This window comes from Patiria miniata, unplaced genomic scaffold, assembly GCF_015706575.1.
Source record: "Patiria miniata isolate m_02_andy unplaced genomic scaffold, ASM1570657v1 HiC_scaffold_9, whole genome shotgun sequence".
NCBI lineage: Eukaryota > Metazoa > Echinodermata > Asteroidea > Valvatida > Asterinidae > Patiria > Patiria miniata.
Genome location: NW_024037076.1, coordinates 11,990,894 through 11,999,702, shown reverse-complemented (window position 1 = coordinate 11,999,702; position 8,809 = coordinate 11,990,894).

Here is an 8,809-nt window from a genome sequence, read left to right as displayed (position 1 = left end):
CAAAACCCTAGCCACAAAATATTCCATTCAGATGTGACCAGTCAGGATTGAATAAATTCAATCATTCATTAACTACAAGTCTGGTTTCTGACTTCCCTCTCATTGCAGACCTGACCGGGAAGCGGAAGGAGCCAGTCTGGGTGACCGAGGAGCGGGAGATCTTCAAGACGCAACTGGACAAAGATGGCAACGGTAAGATGGAAGGCGAGGAGCTGTTCCATTGGGTCAGGCCGCGGTATCACATCACAGCGGAGAAGGAGGTAGGGTTACTCCAAAGTCCCAAAGAACTTTTTCGCCTGAATTAGTTAAAACATTGGTTTTTGCCATACAGCTATATTAAATTACTAGAGCGCTAAACTCGATGTACAAAGTAATGTATGATTGGCGCATCCGTGTTTCTGCACAAACCTATGGAAAACTCGAAATTTTGTACAGCTTTTGTACGGCTATTTGCATATCTGTGTTTGTATTCCATACCGTGCGTCATCGAAGCAGATACGCCCCCAACTGAAGCGCACGTTCAGCAAATGAGCGTTTCATTTTGCTCTACGCACACAGCGCAACGTGTGCGTGTCCCTCCGCTGCAGATGATGCTTTTCGCCGTGATGTTTTTTGAACCGTCATGATGCGCTCAAGTTGTTTGCGTATCTTCTACTTGTGCGTTGCATTTAGAGTACACTTTAAAATTCAATCCATCTATTTTGATTGTGTTCTACAAACACGCACATAAAGTCAAAATGTCTACGCCCAGAGCAGCTTCAAAGCGTCTCCGCGCGCAAGAATGGAGAGTTAGCGCTCTAGTAATTTAATATAGCTCTATGATTTTTGCCCTCCACCGATGGTAAAGTTTTAAGCACAGTTAAGGAATTTCCTGATGGTATTTTCCTCACCTTCAAGCAATGTGGCCGGGTTCAAATCCCAGACAGGCCATGGTTTTCAATTCCTACCAGATTTTGTTGGTTTTCCCGGCAATGTCATTCTGTTTGTTTTCCTGCCACCTCTAAAACTGCAATTTCCTTTGCCATCATCTACCAAGGGTCCCCACTGGAAACAACTTGAAAGACTTTTATTGGCTGTCAAAACCGAATGCCAAACAATGTACAAATCAGTTTATGTTTGTCATTACTGGGATCCTTCATGAATTTGCGTTTTTAAATACATTAGACAGTTTACCCATTCCTATTGGTCGAGAGCCTGTCACGTGGGCGTCTTTAATCGCTGTTAAAACACTGGTCAGCCATGTTTAGAACCAGTCCGAAGACGCTGCACTCCGCGCCACACACGAGGAGTACGCACCACAAGCGCCTACTATAACCGGGCGATTGAGAACCATATTGATCTCTGTATCAAGGCCGGTTCAAATGAATTTGACGTCACAAAGCTTTCGTTGTGAAATCCGCGGAAAATCAAATGTGTTCAACTTTTGCGAATTTGCAGTACGCAAACTTGTCCTGACGTCACAAATTCGCATTCACGTTCGTTTTCGCGCCGAGTATGAAGGAGAGCAAGATGTTGAGCAAACCACGCACGCGACGTACACCATACCAGTGGCCTGAACATGGAGTGAAATTGTCGAACAAACATCGTCAGAATTTTGTCCATTTGTGAAGGTTCTTTTACCAAAAGGTATTTGTGAATGGGAACGGGAATAATAGTATGGTGGAGCAGGGCCAATTTCATATAGCTGTTTTAGCACAATATTTGCTTAATATAATCAGGTTAACCACCAAAACTCCATGCGAATGTTATGCTAAGTAAATAACAGCTAAATTCCAGTCACAATGTGCATCCACATGGAGTTTTCATTAGTGACCTGATTATATTAAGCAAGGTTTTTTGTGCTTAAGCAACTTTTATGCTTGGGCAGCTCTTTGAAATTGGCCCAAAACTGGGTAGGGGCCTGGTCACCGATAATGGATGCGGTGTCCAGATTGGTCTAAAAACTAATCCAACTATTATTTCATACATCCTCATTATATAGGCCGATCACCTGATTGAAGTCGCCGATAATGACGGCGATCTGAAACTCTCTGTGGACGAAATCCTGAACAAATACGAGATCTTTACCGGCAGCAAGGCCACGCATTTTGGCAGGCATATACGCAGTGAGAAGTTTCCACACGAAGAGCTCTGATGTCTACGATGCAACTTTCAGATTTCCTCAAGCAATTCACTTTAGTTATGCCCTAATTCATTTTCAAAAAGCCTTTCAGATGTATGAGTTCTTCTAGTGTTCCAACGGCGAACGGCTGTAAATTCGGGTGAGAACCATTAGTCAACTAGTGGTAGATTCATGATGTTACATGATGGCAAAGTGCGAATTCTTCTAGTCAAACCATGGACAAAATGTCATGTAGAAACTTCTCTGTCCTGGCTCCTTGCTGTGCATAATGATGCACGTGGCTGTTGGTAACCGGTGATGCAACCGTACCCTGGTTCCAAATTGTCAACTAGAGCAGTCCAACCTTCCTTCATCCCAGTGAAATTAATCAAACTATTGTTAACCATGGTCCTCCAAATGGTTAACTAGAGTAATTCAACCCTCCTTCGTTTGAGTAAAGTTAGTCAAACTATTGTTAACCATGGTCCTCCAAATGGTTAACTAGAGTAATTCAACCCTCCTTCGTTTGAGTAAAGTTAGTCAAACTATTGTTAACCATGGTCCTCCAAATGGTTGACTTAAGCAGTCCAACCCTCCTTCGTTTGAGTGAAGTTAGTCAAACTATTGTTAACCATGGTCCCCCAAATGGTTAACTAGAGTAATTCAACCCTCCTTCATTTGAGTGAAGTTAGTCAAACTATTGTTAACCATGGTCCTCCAAATGGTTAACTAGAGTAATTCAACCCTCCTTCGTTTGAGTAAAGTTAGTCAAACTATTGTTAACCATGGTCCTCCAAATGGTTGACTAGAGCAGTCCAACCGTCCTTCGTTTGAGTGAAGTTAGTCAAACTATTGTTAACCATGGTCCTCCAAATGGTTGACTAGAGCAGTTCAACCCTCCTTCGTTTGAGTAAAGTTAGTCAAACTATTGTTAACCATGGTCCTCCAAATGGTTGACTAGAGCAGTTCAACCCTCCTTCGTTTGAGTAAAGTTAGTCAAACTATTGTTAACCATGGTCCTCCACATGGTTGACTAGAGCAGTTCAACCCTCCTTCGTTTGAGTGAAGTTAGTCAAACTATTGTTAACCATGGTCCTCCAAATGGTTGACTAGAGCAGTTCAACCCTCCTTCGTTTGAGTAAAGTTAGTCAAACTATTGTTAACCATGGTCCTCGTCCGAACATGATCTGTGTTAGCACTGATTCTAAATCAGTGTTGGCACTGATTCTAAATCAGTGCTGATGTGTGATCCCCCCCCCCCCTCCGAAAAACTCGCCCATGGCTGACTGTATTAAATCAAAAGATCTTAACAGACATCAGAGTTGGCCGTATAGACCATTCCAATCAGGCTATCACTGGCAAAAGCATCGTGCCAGCTATTCAGATAATCCGTCATGGAGCACTTGCTTTGTACAAAAGTTGGCACAGTGAATGTACAATGCTCAAATTGGTCTATACAGGTTGAGTAAAAAAAAAAAGGAACCCAATGTTGGGACCATTGTTTTAGTGAAGTTCTGCATGTAGCACTTTCAAAATCTTGGATATTAAAGCCCCATTCATAAGCTTTCTTGTAGCACAAGAATAATTCAAATCACTCATGTACTTGTCAAGTTACGGAATTTTAAACACAACCACCGTTTTAAGGTTCTGTCTACTAAAAGAAAGCTTTTGAATTGGGCTTTCATGTCCTAGATTTTGAAAGTGCTACTTGCAGAACTTCAGTAAAACATTAGTCCGGACATTTGGGTTTCATTTTTTTTTGCTCACCCTGTAAACGTTATCCTTTATAGCAATATACTTTTGCATTTGGGGAATTTGAATATTACATTTTTGAGGGTAATGGTTTTAATAAATGGTGCTATTTATATCTATGCAATATAAATATTTTTTGCAAATGAGGAGTTTTTGGGGACAGATTTCTTCATATTTCTTAATTAAAAACTGCCAGGGTATAGCAACAAAAATACTTACAAATGGACAATAAAATCGCTCTTATCGACTTTGATCAGAAAAAAACAAAGTATGACTTTTTTCTGCTTTCTGAAATTTTGCTGAATCTGTTAGCAGACGCATGATAATGCATGTACTTGATGTATACATGCATGACACATATTGGTATGCATGTAACTGTAGATGCATGGATTTATTTTTTTAGCTTCAGGTATTTTTTAGTTTGTATTCAAAACAATTAATAATGAAATGTATGTTTAAGTGGACAAAGTTCCTCAAATAAAACAGGCTTTTGAAATCAATTTTGTGTTGCACAGCTGTCATTCTGTTTAATTGTGGGTTTTTTTTTTCCTTCTGATATTTTGAAGGATTTTCACGTTATGTACTAGTCAAGTTAAATAACTGAACGATTTCAAACATTTTTTTTAGATTAAAGGCGTGTAGGAACATATCCTGAAACCACCTACTGATTTAATGAGAAAATCCTTGTACTCAAAGTGAATATAGGACTGGTACCCAAATACCCTGTGAACATGGTGAAATTGAAAAAAAAAATTGTTGAAGGTGTTTTTTAAAAAGTGTGTCCTCGGCACACTTTTTCAAACATGTATTTGTAATGGAATCCAGTTATGAGACCTTTTGTATGATTTGTCTGTTTTTCTCAAGATGCATAGCAGCCACTGAACACTTCAACATGTTTGAGCAATTTTGTTGCTTCAAAAAAAACCCACCAAAATGCAAAAATAAATGCAAAGGATTCATGTACTTTTAAACAAAATACAATCGTCATTTTTAGATTAGATTTTAAGGTCAAGTTTACGGTTGCGCCATGTAACAAATATCTTATTACCCTTTTTATAAATGTGCCTCTGGCTAACTCTTGTAGGCTTATGAATTTGCCCACTCGCATTCCACGGCTTGTTCAATACCCTTCTCCGTTCTACTAAACCTCTTACTAGAAGACCGTTTTCAGCTCCGAACACCCCTTTGAAGATGTTGAACACGGTTTTAATTTCTGGCCAAGCACTGCATAGAATGTCTCTCTCAGCACTTGCAACGTGATACCCCAGGAATACATGCAGCCTGTTTTGCACTTTGAATGGTTTGCTTGTTCTGGACCCGTTATTAAGGTTTAATGGGAACGCTGCCATTTTCTTCAATACTCGGCTTACGTTATGAGAGAAATATGACACTGTGGATCTGAAATGATATTCAGTTTTCTACAACCTGGCATTTGGCATTTTGCATTTTTTCCCCCGTACATTTTCAGTCAGTGCAAGATACAAATATGGACAAAGTTGTATGCAAAATTTCGCTCCCTACATGTAGCTGCTGAACGTTCTTAAAGGTAAATATACAACATTTGCAAACATCAAAAAACAAACCTTTCAAATTATTATGAAATACCTTACTTGACTGTAAGTGAATAATAGTCTCAAGCATCCTGTGAAATCATGGCACCTGGTGTGCTGTCAGTTTCAAGAAAAGTGAATTTTTTGTATCAATTTCCAATGATGGTGGGCCGACCATCATTGGAAAATAGTAAAAACTGTCTTTTTTCAAAGACTGCCCCCAATTTACCAAATTTTTATTTAGTCCACATTTTGTTTGCAATCGGTTAGGCATCTGTGAACGAGTGCAAGCCACCTAGTCTGATTCCCTGACCTGACAATTCCCTGACGTCAATAAATTGCTCTGTTTCGTCTGAAGTAGGGTCAGGGAACTAGACTACAAGAACAGCATTTTTTTCTTTGTTTTGTTCCCCAGCATCTTAACAATATTTGCCATAAAATACTAACCCCAAAATCCATCCATTTCTGAAAGTTACAGCAAAAACAAATGTTGTAAGCTGCAACAAATGTTAACATTTGCATTAAGAAATGGGATGCCTCCATTTGCTGGTTTTTACTGAGAATTAATCCAGGTAATTCTGAAGATTTTTTTACAACACTTTTTGTGAAATGTATAGTCTATTCTAACAAGCAAGGTCCGTCGTGAGCCAATAGCCCATCAGGCCGTGTTCATCTCTGGTTTCATAGGCATTAAACGACTGAGAACATTTGTTGCATCTCTGGATGGGATGCCAGTCCATCCCAGGTTACTCCCAAGCTAATGCCGGTACCCATCTATAATCCTAGGTGAAGGGAGACCAGTTAGGGTAAAGTGGCTTGCCCAAGGACACAATGTATGGCCAGCAGCAGGATTTGAACCCCTGACCCTCAGATCAATACGTCACGAACGCTAACCACTAAGCCACACACTCCCCTTTAGAGTTAGGGTAAAGTGGCTTGCCCAAGGACACAATGTATGACCAACAGCAGGGTTTGAACCCCTGACCCTCTGATCATGAGTCAAGAGCCCTAACCATAGGCCACACTCCCTCAGTGTATTCAAAGTAATACATAAATATGTCAATCAAGACTTGTTAGTATATAAGCATGAGTCACCTTTTTACAATGGACTTCCATTAAATCTGACATTTATTCATATTCACCAGATAAGAATTAAAAAAAAAAGATTATCGTTATATTCCGACATTTATGTACCTTGTGCAACCAATCTTGTATTTGTTTTTAATATCACAGTTTACAAAATTGTAATACAGTTAGTTATGTATGTTTAAATCAAACATGTAAATTTTTTCAAATTTTACCAACTTAAAAAAAAAATCAAATTGGCTAACAGGCTGAGATCAAATGTACTTTAAGTATTTGGAAAACATCTTTTTATGAAAGTATTAAAAAACAATCCCCAAGAAATACAAAATGAAAAACAAGATTTAAAAGAGTTGAAAACAAAAACTAGAGTCTGTTTGTATCAAGTGACCAAAAAAGGCACCATTTTCCCATTGAAAGCACTCCCGTCCAAAACTGATCATCAATACGTTTTGACTTGCACCTTCTTGTGGTTTGATCCCCACTTTGTCACTTGGGAAAATGAATTCTAATTCACGGATATGTAACCATTGCAAACTAAGCTAAATTCGGTCAAGTGGGAGCAGAATTTGAAAAAAGGGTGTTTTTTTTCTCGCGATGGTTTGGTTCAAACCATCACAAGGAAATAATGGTAATTTCTTTTCTCTTGAAAATGACAGCATACAATGTACAAGGTGCAGCAATTTAACAGGATGTCTGATATAATGAGTTACTTTAATACAATCATATAGGATATTTTATGATATTTTGGCAGATTCATTTTTGAATGTTTGCAAATGGTGTCCATTACCTTCCAAAGGTAAATGCATAGAATTTGAACCAGCGAAAAAAACGCAACAAACTAAAACATGTCACTGCTGCAATACCATCAACTTGATACCCAATTTAGATTAAGTACTCATTATTCATTGAGTTTTTGTGTGGGTAGTAGGGGTGTGCATCAGACCGGGCACCCGAGTACCCGACCGCTGATGTCAGGAACCGGTTCCAGATTATGGGATCGGGTACCCGTAACCAACTTTACAAATTGCTTTGTAACTTCTCAGTCAATAAAAAGGTTTCGAATGCCATTTGTGGGGAATTTTCAAAAATGCAAAACCAGGCTTTGTGCATTTTAAAGCGCCACAGATGAAGCTCGCTAAAGTTACAGTTTACACCGTTAGGCCAAACAAAAAAAGTCTCCTGTTTCTGGTATACGCGCGTGCGTCACCGTAGCCATGCAGCAAAATGAAAAAGTTTTTTTTTCAATGAAAGACGATGTCTCAAAACCGCCAAACTCACTGGTTTGACTGGAATCCTGCTGCTGCACAAGTTTAACGTGTCTAATAGATGGGGTTACGTTCGAGAATAAGCTTGATGTGGCCTCTCTGGACTCCCATATATTTGCACTAAGTTTAGTCAGGCACCATTTGCAGTCATCAGCCGACATTTGAAGAAAAAAAAAAACGGTAAAAAAAAAAAAAAAAAAAAGGCTGCGTCGCCGCACCACTTTTTGGGCAAGCTCCATACCAGAAACTGGAGACTATTTTCTTTTGGCCTTAAGCTATAAAGCCCTTTAGACAACTTTTTGGGTTGGGTTTCTTTTACGGGTACACGGGTATCCGTGTTTTATCACAATCGGCCACCCGGTTCCCATACTACCCACAAATGCACACCACTAGTGGGTTCATGTATTACTTTGACCCTGTGCGTACATTTACAAACTTTCGTCGGGGGAAATACGCTTATGACACTCATCAGAAATGGAGTTTATTGACCTCACGTATGATGCCCCCAATTGTATTTAAGAATTTTAAAAATACATGTACATGGACGTAATTGAAGTCTTGACATTTTTATGAATGCATAGATATGTCAATCTCCATTTTTTTTTTACCCTAAAGTTGCTACATCTAATGTACGATCTAAATGCACTTACTTTAACATGTACATCAATAAATAAAGCTAAGGCATGGTTAACCTAGTACTGTTTCTTCAAACAAACTAAATTCTATTAATAAAAAAAACAATGAAAACTAATTTAGTTTACAAAGCATCGACTTTTCAGAAAGGTTTTTCTTTCAGTGGGATTTTTCAAGGTGTGTAAAGCACGTTTTGAAAACAGCTTGATTTCAGTTTGAGAAGGAACCTTTTTTTAAAGGGATGTTTGTTTTATTTAGTCAAATGACCAGAAACGAAAATTTGAAAGACAATGAAAAATATAACAGTGTTTGAACAAAGTAAATCGATCCCATTTGATAGAATGCGTATTTAGAAGTGCGGAATACTGTTCCAAATGTGATCTAGAATATAGTATCTAGAAACGTAAGTTGATATTCTAGGT